Source organism: Zonotrichia albicollis, chromosome 1 (genome assembly GCF_047830755.1).
Source record: "Zonotrichia albicollis isolate bZonAlb1 chromosome 1, bZonAlb1.hap1, whole genome shotgun sequence".
NCBI lineage: Eukaryota > Metazoa > Chordata > Aves > Passeriformes > Passerellidae > Zonotrichia > Zonotrichia albicollis.
The window spans coordinates 115366714-115378738 of record NC_133819.1 but is presented as its reverse complement, the minus strand read 5'-3'; the positions used below and the strand labels follow the sequence as shown (position 1 = coordinate 115378738).

The 12025-nt window shown below is 41.8% G+C and overlaps 1 long non-coding RNA gene across 1 annotated transcript in view; it reads right to left on the bottom strand.

Annotated features, from left to right (window-relative positions):
- The window catches only part of LOC113458664 (uncharacterized), a 33500-nt gene extending 26625 nt beyond the window's left edge, over window positions 1–6875 (bottom strand). Inside the window, exon 1 of the long non-coding RNA XR_003379143.2 lies at window positions 6787–6875. This is a non-coding gene — a long non-coding RNA (uncharacterized LOC113458664). The remainder of the gene's footprint in view (window positions 1–6786) is intronic.
- Window positions 6876–12025: the final 5150 nt, after the last annotated feature.

Sequence of the window (12025 nt, the reverse complement as noted above, 5' to 3'; positions counted from 1 at the left end):
GCAACTAGCCACCACCACCATAGCAAGAGGAAGCAATGCAATCCAATTTTGGCACTGGATAGCAAACCAGCTTGCTGGCAGCTTGAGCTTACTCAGTTCAGCTGGGTTTCTGAGCAGCTCATGCTGTATTCAGTATCCCTTTCACAATAAAGTTATCCCTTCAATCAAAGCCTATACATTTTACACACACCTGATGCTCCTCTAGAATAGCTGAAAACTAGTGACTTAAATATAGCAAAATTTTGCATGTGTTAGACTTGCTGTTTTCAAGCATCTTCAGAGACTAAGGGCAGTCAGGGTCCAGTCTACCCAAGGATAAGATGAAGTTCAAAAGGCACATCTGTAAAGAACTATAAGTCTCTGCACAATGTGTCCACATAGCAGGGAAATCAGCCATGTTAAAGCACAATGAAGGTTAAAGATGTTTTCTTCACCTGTTCTACTGCTCTTGTCACTGTTTGGTTAATTAATTTACGAAGCTCCTCCCATTCAGAAAAATTTCCCATTCCAGAAAACCAGTGTAGCAGAGTTACTGTCGATTCCCCTTATCCCCACACCAAGCAGCCTTACATTAATGTGAAGAAGGAAAAAATGAAAAAATCTGAGTTTGGCTGTGTTCAGACATAGCAATCCCCAGCATTCAAAGGTTTACAAACAGATTTTAATTTTGGATTATAAGTGGTGAGAGATTTGTCTCATATACTGACCCCAGGGTGAAGTAGCATTTAAGCTCAGCACCAGTTTTGAACTGCAGTTTAAAATTAAATGGCCGTTCCTTCAGAGGTGCTCAGATCTGCAAGTCAGCTGTGGTTTTCCAGCTTGAGTCAGATTAAAATGCTTCTGACTGTGATTTAAATTTTGTCAGCACAGAAATGCTTTCCACTATGTCTTCCGGCAGCATTCAGGGACCCTGAATTTCTGGTACTCTCATTCTTTCCCTCAAAATTGTAGAGTTTTTATCTGATTAGCTCTAAGTGATCTCGATAACTATTCAGATCTAGTTATTTCTTGAATCCATTACTTGGAGATCAAACATTACATCCCAAGAACTCTATCTTGTTCCAAATGAAGCCAAGGAAAAAACTTCCATTGACTTCAGTGTGTTCAGGATAAGGCCATAAATCCTTGAAAACTGAGTGTCCAATTTTCAAATTAAAACATAATGAACTTAATAGTCACAGATTTAGAGACTTGCATGCATCTTGCATGACATTCTGTAGCTGGGTTACAAATACTACAAGAACTTTGATGCTCTGAGGGAGAGTCATTTTCTTGGAGCTCCCATCATTATCTATCAGGCCAGTACACAAAACATACAATGGAAGTGATACTGCCCCGATGGCAAACAATGTCTTTGGAAAGCTTCAAACAATTTCTTTGTAAACAACTGATCAGGGTAATTACATTTTCTAATCTGAAACTGTGCTGTGGCATTGAATCATGAATCATGCTAAAGGGTTTTCCTCTGCTAGCGCTGGTTACCTTATCTAAGCAAGCTCCAACCTAAGGATGGAGGCCTAAGCCTGATGAAGTATTGTAGTGGCACTGCAGGTAGTGGCTCCAGCACCTGCCCCCAGGACTCCTCCAATCCACTGCTACTGTTGGGCAGACAGCTAGCCAGGGCGTTAGAAAACCTGAGGAAAGCGTGGAGCTGTGCCTTATGTCTCATAATCCCAACTCATTTTCTTTAAAAGATGAGGTGTTAGATGGGACAACTTTGCTGCATATCTGAATGATGCTGAGTCCAGGTGAGAGAACTGCAGCTCCACTTAGCAGAAGACAAACACGGCTTTGATGACTTTGCACTTGCTAATGAGCACAAATGACTAAAACACAATGAGTTTGTCTCCCACAGCCTCTCTGCCAAGTTGCGATGTAATAACGTGGCTGTCAAACCCTCACCACTTCGTGGGATTGTGTTAAGAAACTAGTCCAAGTATATTACACAAATCATGTGTAATCTTGCAGAAGAAGCAGCCCTAACTTTCCCATTTGTTTTGTTTTGTTTTCAGCAGCAGTTTCAAAAAAAAAACAAAAACAAAAACAACACTGCAGCATGGCCTGCCCCTGCAGTATTCTTTTATTCTTCAATCTCTTGCCATAGATGCGATCTGTACACTGCCTAATTTTTTTTATCATTTCCTTGGATATCTACCAGCTATGATTGTCATGATTAAATCAGTATTAACTTAATTACAAAGGGCTTTACTCAAGATAAACAGCAAAGAAGTGATCCAGAACAGTGAGAACTGCACTGCTGAGTGAGAGCGTCTGGCAAAGGCCTTTCAGATCCTCCAAGCCATCTTTTTTTCCTCACATAAGTTTTTGTTTTGCTTTGCTTTTTAAACCAGATGTGTTGTTTTTGTCAAATCCCAGAAATTAGATCAGTCTGTCACCTCTGAGTCTGACCCCTGAGCCTTGTCAATGCCTTTGGCCATGTCCACTGCTGTCGGAAGCTACATTCTCAATTTCACTCCAAAGATGGTGCCATGAGTCAGGCACTGAGGCTTTCTAGAGTTTCCTCCTCACAGTGTCATGAACAAAGGACAGCTGGATTTCCTGCCCTTCCCACATTTATCTCCTGCTGCAAGGTATTTCCATTCTGCAGGATGAACACATGGTCATTCAAATAATTATAATGGAGGGAACTATTGCATCTTTGCTTGCCTCTCTTTTGACCATGCAAAAATTTACTTATAATTTAGACACTGAATCTGTCCCAGGTGAATTCTGCAGCAGAGCTCTCACAGATATTAGTATGATTATCAGCCCTTTTCTAATTAAGATAGTGTTCATGTATTGCTGATAAAAGAGATGACAATCTAGCTTTTTTAAAAGTCTTCAAAAAATCTCAAATATTTTTGAGAATATTTTTGAGCATACAAAATATACCTAATCACATATGAGGAGGCAGCAAGGAAACAATTTGGGATTTCAAGTGAAAAGCTGAGAGTTTAACACAAATTATAGAAGATTTGCTTAAAAGTTTAGGACCTAAATGAAGCTTTTAAGAGATTGTGGACTATATATTCAGCTGTTTGATACACAGTTTGTGGGTAACTATTATCTATTGGCCAGGGACAAACCTGGCAGAATTGCCATCAGGTGTGCAAATGTTCTGGTTTTCCTCAAAGCCTTGCCTTCTCAATAGACTCCTTTAGCATTCTCCTGAATATTATCGCAAGAATAGGAGACATGGAATGCAGTATAAAATTCAGTCCTCTGAGATTCTTTTTCTGCCACCTGTGATAAAAAAAACAAACTCCCAGATAATGAATGTTTCTACACTTTTTGCACGTGTGTTCAGAAATTTCTCTTGCTTTCCAGGAGGAGAAAAAGCTGCTATTACACTCCTTCTCACTTTCAAGGGCAGAAATAGGGCCCTGTTTATGATGTGACATACACCACAGAATCATGGAATGGTTTGGATTGAAAGGCACCTTCAATATCTTCTAGTCCCTCCTCCCCCTGCCATGGGCAGGGACACTTTTCACTAGACCAGGTTGCTCAAAGCCTCATCCAGCATGGCCTTGAACCCTTCCAGGGATGGGCCACTGGCATTTCCATAGAAGAAAGGTCAGGGTGAACTAACTGATACATTCTGGTGGCAATATCTCATATGCTAATTTCTTGTATGCCAATTCTTATATGATATTCCTCAGGTTTTGGTTGGGTTTTCCTTTTTTTTTGTATTTATTTTGTAAATTTTTCCTAACTATTCAATATTTTCTCCAGGTGATTGAAAATAGCTTAATTAGGCTTGTGTCCTTTCTGTTCATTGTTTTTTTTCTTCATTTTGTTGAGTGAGACTATCACAGTCTCCTCTGCTGCTTTTTGGCCTAACACAGGGTAGTCGAACACACTACAACAAGTGTGCTCCTCTGAGGGAGTTAGACCTACCCTCATCTGTGAAGGACCTGAAAAATCCTGTCTCAGACTATGTATAGGGAGTGAAAAGTGTTTTAAAGCATGAAGATTTTGTGATGCAGAGCCAAATTTACGGGGTGCAAACCAGTTACTTGTCCATTGGCTTCTGACAGAAGTCAGAAAGTTAAAGCTCAAATACAGACAGGAAAGATCTTCTTGTGAAGGAAAGGATGATGGATTTGCTGATATACACCTTATATCCTTTCTGACTGACAAAAACGTCATAAAATTCGTCAGAACAGATGCAAGGTCCCTAACTTGGGACAGAAGAAGCCCCTGCAGCAGTGCAAACTGGAGATTGCCTGGGAGGGCAGAGCAGGACCTGAGGTGGAGAACCTGCAGAAGATGAGTCAGCAGTGCGCCCTTGAGGCAAGGAAAGCTAAAACACACCAGGCTGCCTCAGCAGAGAGCAGCCAAGAGCTGCTCCCTTCCACTGAGGCCACCTTTGGGTGCTCTGTCGTGCCCACTCTTGGGATTCCCAGCAAAAGGCATAAACGTGTCAGACCAAGCCCAGTGGAGGAGCACCAAGGCTGTGGGACACAATGTGCAAGGAAGGCTCAGGAAATCGAGGTTGCCAGCCTGGAGAAGGAAAGACTGGGGGTGGAGAGGACTCTGAATATGACTCTGGTCTTCAGCTGCTTAAAGGACAAGAGGGAGTCAGACTTGTCTCAGAGACATGCAGCCAAAGGGCAATAAGCAATGCCCCCAGCTTGCATCCAGGGAAATTTTCAGCATGGATAAGAAGAAAAAAAATTATGGTAAGAGTGGTTAAACCCAGCTAGAGAGGTGGGGGAATCTCCACCCTCAGATACTTTCAAAACCTGATGAGGCAAGGCCATGAATAACCTCATCTGGCTTTTAAATCAGCCTTGTCAGGAGCAAAGGGTGGGACTGGATGACCTTCAGGGGTCCTTTCCAATCTAAATTATTCTGCGATTCTATAAATAAGGTGGAGGTTGCAAGAAAAGGGAGCTAAATCAGATTGAGGAGGGGCATGAGTCTTTCCTGTGTTGAGAGGAGAGAACAAGGCTGCAGGCTGTTGCTACTGCTGACCTCTTTAAGAGCTGGGTGATTTTCAATCACTCCTGGATGCAGTGGAGCGTGTGTTCCTGGCACAGCACTTGCATTGAGACATTCCCGAGTTTCTCTAAGCAGTGGCCTTATCTGGGTGGGGTGCTGTCACTCAGGCATTTTTTCCTTCAATTTTGCCTCACCCCTTGCCATTACAGTGTGTTAAACAGAGGCTGTTAAAAGGACTCACCAAACTTCCACACTCCAGGAACAGGAATGTGATTTTTGCAATAATATTGTTTAATATAATTTCTAGGGAAATAATTTCTGACTTTGAGGAAAGAAGTGTTGCTTTAGTAAAATGACCAATGACACACAAATCTCACTTCTAACCTCAATTAGAACACTGGTCAGCAAGAAGAAACAAATAGACTTGCATTGAAAGTATTTTCCTCTCTTTCTATTAGCTAAGAATGATTTTAATTATTCAGATGACTTCAGGAAATCAAAGGTTATAGTATCAGTATTTTATGTGTTGGGTAGTTAAAATGGTGGAATGTATACTCTAATTTCCAATTTAAAAAAAAAAAAGTTCTCACACATGCCTTAGAAAAGCTTTATTCCTTCATCAGCCACTCATCCCACACATACAACCCCACATATGTCTAATGACTCAAAAAGTTGTATACTAATTTTTTAAAAAAATTAGTTTGATTTTCGGACTAGTAAGTTTGAGACAGCAATAATTCTCCTTTGCTAATATCCACCCAAAACACTAATCAAGCTGCCAAAAAAAAGTGTTGGAGTTTGGATTTTCTTGCTGTAAGCAAGGGCATGTAAAACAATCAGCAACCTTGCACATGCAAGCAATTCTAATAATGTGATTTCTCTTGTGTTTGAGTTGTTCTCTGTTGATGTTTCATAGGATTAGGGCCTATGAGAAGAGTTACAACACATGGTAACAGTAATAAGAAAAAGTCATTATGCATAAATTCAATAGATTTTTTTTCCTACATGTTTCATGAGCAGTGTGTCAGTCCATTCTTTCAAGATTACAATTTTTTTGCCTTTCAAAGATGCTCCTAATTTTTATTTCTCAATCATTTTGTGTTATTGTCACATTTCCTTATATTCAGAATTTGACATTGACATGTCACAGCTAGTAATTTTCACTTCTAGGCAAAATGACAAAAGAAACATCTATGCTATGAAGTTGCCATCAGGCCTGAGAACAGGCTCGGGATTGGAAACTCCATTTTCCTGGTCCTCATTCAGAATTCCATCCCATTGCCTTTTTGCCCAGGTGCAGCTCCAACTCCAAACCCCCATACTGTGCTCATGATGAACCAGACTCAAGAAATCTTCTAGGGTCTGTAATATCACACCTGATCTGTTCAGCGTGTGGGAAGGGAAGCTCAGCTCACATCCCAGTGTAAGTGTGATCCACCTTTTCCTCAGCACACACATCTGGAGCCAAGCCTGGTGTGACCATGGGTGTGCGCTGCACAGATGACTGACAAGCTCAGTCTTAGGCTCAAGGAAAGTGAAAATAGCCTCAAGATGGTCCAAATCTCACACATGACTCTGAAATGTGCCCTCTGTTTAGCAGATGACCATTTAATGACCTTCATTAAAATATTTTATACTCAATCAGTTTTGTTTTCAGCTTGATTTTGGGTCTAACTCTGTCTAACTAGTCCTTATATATAGTGAAATGCCAATTCTCTAAAACACACTAAGGTGAGCACTTTCAGATGGAAAATTGTCTTAATCAATTTCAAGGGGACCCAACTTTAGTAACATTTTTAGCAATTAAACCAGGGATCTCAAAAGGCATGCAAAAGTTACCTGAGATTAGATGTGGAAAGAAAGGGCTGATGATGGTAGCTCACATACCCCTAGCTCTTGTCCAAGTAGTCCAACAAATCACAAGGATTTTAGTACATGCTGCCACATCCCAGAACTTTTACAATGCATGGCAAAACTCCCAGTGATTTCAATAGGAGTAGGCTTTTATGCAAAGTTGGCAAGCTTGGGGAAAAAATAAAGCAAAAGTATTTTTAAATCTTCATGTTAGAACAACAACAAAAAAAAAGCATCTTAGAGGGTCTATATCAAAAGTGAAAACTGAGGCTGGAACTTAACTCCAGCTTCATGCGTACTTCTAACCTTTATGCCAGTATACTGACCAGTTTCTTTAAATACAATAGAAACTCTGTCACTTTGAAGATAAGCCCTCACAGTTAGCTTAAAACAATAATTCAGCACTTTCTTTCCTGTTTCTAGATTTATTTTAAGTATTAGTATAAAATGTCAGAGTCTGATAGCAGCCAGATCAGTTTGTATAAAAAAATCGACTGCCTGTTTGTAGTATATTACAGGCTATATTTGACACAGGAAAGCACTTAATCATGAATGCTATCAGCACACCACACCCATCTTTGTAAGTGCCTTATAAGCTAGATTTATCACCGTGAACTCGGACTGGATAGAGACAAGTAATAACGAATAATGGAACCCCCCTCTGCAGAGGTAGGGTTAAAGGCGTATTAGCCACAAGATGACCATCAGACTACAGTTTGGAGGCTGTGCTAGAATCTATCAATGTCACAGAGGCATCAGGAGAAACTTTGGATTGATGTCCAGAGCATTATTTCCACTGGAGTCATCAGGCTCAGATAAGCAGATAAAAGTGAGAATCTGCCTCAAATACATGATCACGCAGATTTTGCCCATTTGGGTATTTTAAATCTCTCAGCTCATTGTGTTTGCACAGCAGAACTGATCATCCTTAAAAATTTTGAATTAAAACCAGAAACACCTTTGCCATGTGTTAAATTTGATTTTATTTTACTTGCCTTTGTGTCTCTATTGTAGATTTGGAGCTAAAATATGCCACTTCTTGGATGTGTGGACTTCGGAAAGATGCTGAAAAATGTACATGGTATGGAGGAGTGAGGACCTTTCTTCTCTGTTGGCTCATGCAGAGAATACTGCTCCCCTCCAGAGAGGCTGTCCCTGTAGCTGCCCACTCTGGGTTCTGTCACTCCGCAAAGCTTCTTTGCCTGTCACTCTGCAAAGCTTTTCCAAGCCCACATATGGGGTCACCAGTGGAGAGGGAGCTGAGCCAGGGAGGCCAAACACACTTCAGCCATTCCCCCAGCTCACTTCTGCCCTTTTGGTGTCCCCAGCTCCTAACAGCAGCACTTCCCAGAGAAGGGAAAGATCTGGCTGGCCGTAGGGACTGCCTCTCCCTTGTGCTGCCTGTGACCCCCTGCCTACCCCCTGCAGCCACTATGCCCCACACCAGCCAGCCCAGAGTGCAGCAGGAGGTCCATGGGGCTGGGGCTGGACCAGAGATGTCCTTCTCTCCTTTTGACCAAGAAATCAAAATCTTTGCTAGCAAAACAAGCAAAAAGTGCTTCCTGAAGCCCTCAGTATTTGCAAAAGCCGGCTGGAGAGCAAGATGTGACAGTCACTGGAGGATGTGTTGTGGCATTCACATTTTAATACGCAGTCACTACTAAATATAGCCAAAAAGAAGCCCCATTGCCTGTTAATGCCATTTGCTCTCAACAGCCCAGTTAGGATACAGTTTTATAATCTGAGTCCTTACATATTGTCTTGATTAAACAAGAGGAATTTTGGCTGGGGTTTACTAACATATTAGTTAAACCTAGCTCAATCTCTTTTTGTTATACAGGGAAAGAAAGACTTTTGCCTTCCATATCCTCTCAATTTAAACAATACTCACTGGAGTAGTGCTAAACCCTCAAATGTGCTACAAGTTAATGCATCTATGGACTGTTAATAATTTATGAATCTCCTGAACAGAGAAGGTACTGAAGTTACTGATGTGTGTGCTTGCATCTATTTCAGCAGTTCAAGAGAAATATTCATAAACATTCATAACAATATTACTTAGGTAGAGCACTATTCGTGTAACAACCTGGAAAAAACACTCTGGAGTTTCCAAGGGTTGGTTTTCTACCTCATCCGACAGATGCCACCTCCTTCAACAGATGGTGCCCAGGTGCAGTGGTGAGGGATTTTTCCACGGAGACTCAGAGGGCAGCATGCCAACTGCTGTGCTGAATCACCAACACTTCCCAAAGCGCCCATGAGATCCCAGGTGGCCCAGCCTTGCCAGCCTGAGATGAGGTAATATGGCTGCAAATGAAATAGAGACAAAAACCATTAAGTTGAATTTAAAGAGATATGGCAGAGTGACATACTCTGGTTTTCAATAGATAAAGATAATTTTCATCCAGTGACCATGCAGAACACACACTCATTCACTGAATAACTTCTTTTTGGATGCTGCTAATATTTTTTTAAATTAAATTATTAGTCCCATAAGATAGGTATTCAACTGCATAATGCTGTACCTGAAAGAAGTAATTGGGTACACCCATTGAAAACTTAAAGCACTGAAAAACAAGATGACACTAGGAAGTGTGTCCTTTACTTCATCACTCTAGCCCTAGCTTTTTAGTTGAATCTGCCAGCCAGCACTCTAGACTTCCAAATTATTCATTATAGCTAGTGACCCACAGTTACCAGATCTAAGGTCAAAACAATGTACAAGAAAGAAAAGATCTATTAATGAGATACTATTCAGAGCCTTAAATTACATGAGGCATTAAATTAGCAAAGGAAAATCAGGATTAGGAAGATGTATAGAGCAATCAAATCCCAAATCAGCTCATTTCAGTTAGGTGAGACTAGCAAGTAGATTCAGAAAGGGCTACTGAATTTCTGCATTCTAAATCCTGAAAAGTATCATGGTTAAAATGGAAATAATCTCTTAGGAAGCTCAAACAGATGTTAAATACAAGGATTATAAAATCACAGAACTACAGAATGATTTGGGTTGGGAGGGACCCTAAAGGTCACGTCTTTCCAGCCCTTCTGCCATTGACATCTTCCACTAGACCAAATCACTCAGAGCTCCATCCAACCTGGCCATGAACCCTTCAAGGAACAGGATATCCACAACTGCTCTGGGCCACCTGTCCCAGTGCCTCACCACACTCACAGCAAAGAATTTCTTTCCAATATAATTTAAACCTATGCTCTTTCAGTTTGAAAACATTGCCCCTTTTCCTGTCAGTAAATGCTCTTGTAAAAAGCCTTTCTGTTTATATCTTTCTTGTAGGTTTCCTTTAGGTACTGGAAGCTTACAAGTTGGAGGGTTCCATGACAGACTTCAACCTTCTAGTAATCTGTGAGTTTCCTCAAAATACTGTTTAATAAAAGAATTAATGTAAGATGCATTATACTTTAAAGTAGATGAAAACAATATGCAGAAAAATAACAGAATATAAAGGCATGGAAAAGTTGAGCGTGGAAAAGCTCAAATTTGCTTCCAAACTAATGGCAATTGAATGGATATCAAATTAAAGGGCAAAGACCTATATGTTTCATACAGGTAGCACTAGAAAAAAGTATTAATCAATCTTAGCTTATTAAATTGCTGAGCCAGCTGTTCCCTCATGGATTCCTATGCCTGCCATCCTGCCTGTGAGCTGCTCTTCAGGATTCCCTGGACAGATTTATCCTTATGGATACTGCTGTGACCTACAATCAAAGACACAGGTACAGAAACAGAAAATAAATATTATGTCTAATAATCACTTCTAAAGCTACATTTTTTTTTTTATTTGAAGTGAGCTTGCATCACCTATTTGTCTATTCTCTTTTGGTGTACAAAATGGATCAAATGGAAAAATGCCTCTATTTTTGTTACGGCTTTGAAGTTCTCTGGAGAAACAGATTTCAGCTGGAAAGAGGTTTTACAACACCAATGCTGGGGAAACCAGGGCCCTGAAGTGAAGACCTAAGAAGTTCTGAATCTATGTTTGCATGCTGCTGTTCTTATCTACCATGTCCTTGCCAGACAACATTGCAAAGACCCCTGCCCCAAGCACTTCGGGCACAATTCAAGGAGTGAAGCAATCGTGAAGGCCCTGAAGGGGGAACAGAAGGGTGTCAGAAGATATCCCCATGGAACAGGCCCTGAGCCTGGCTCCAAAACCCACTATGAGCCAAATCCATGTCCCTACCTCAATGCTGATGCTCTGTTGCCCTGCTCAGTGCCACAGACTCTGGTGCTCACTCCAGACTGTGACACACTGCGTGGGCTGCCCCAGGGTGTGCCCAAGGAATCTGTTCTTTGTGTGAAGGTGCCCACTACCCACAACAAGACTCCTTGCTTCTGTAGCTCTGGTACACACACTTTACCCAGCCAACATTTTAAACTCTCCCAGCAGGAGCAATGCACTGAGCTGCAGGTGAAGGCCATGATCACTCAGCTGATTGCTCTCAGCAGCCCACAGCTGCAAGAAGGAAAATGCTGGAAGAGTTTCCTCTCCAAAGTCACACCTCTAGGCTTCCTTCCCCTTGGAAACCTGGAGGCGGTGGCTGCTGCTCATCAGATCACACATATCTTCCACACTGCCTTCTCATGGAAACAGCCTGTGCTCTAGGGAACAAACATACCCACCGGCATCTCCACAGAGGCCCAACAAGGAGAGCTGGCTGGATGCACGCTGCACTCTGCAGCTGTGACCTGTCTGGGCTGGGGGACAGCTGTTTTGGGGTTTCAGTGCACAGCTCCTTTCAGCCTTTCCCTTGTGCTGGCCTGTTCACCCAGCCCTGTGCTCAGCACTGCAGCCATTAGTGGGAGCATTAGAGGTGCCAACACTCCCAGCCTCTTTTTCTCTAATAAGGACCTGCAGCTGGATGTGGTGCTTGGGGCCATGCTTTTGCTGGAGCTGGATAAATACAGAGAAAATGGGAGATGGTGTCTAACCCCACAAAGCAGTGATGTGCCTCACAGAAGGTTTGGGTATTGTGGTGGCAGCCTCAATGCAGAAGAAACACTCTCCACATAGTGGTCTCCGTGGTGTCCTGGAATGTGATGCAGCACTTCTAGCACAAGGCAAGTAGCAGAGAGGGAAAAATCAAGTACACCTGACTATGAGAATTTTAAAGGTGGAAGTAGATCCTTTCACAGCTAAACAAGGAGCCCAACTCTCTTGGCCAGCATCAGAATGCTTGAATAAAAAAATGGCTTATAGATCCA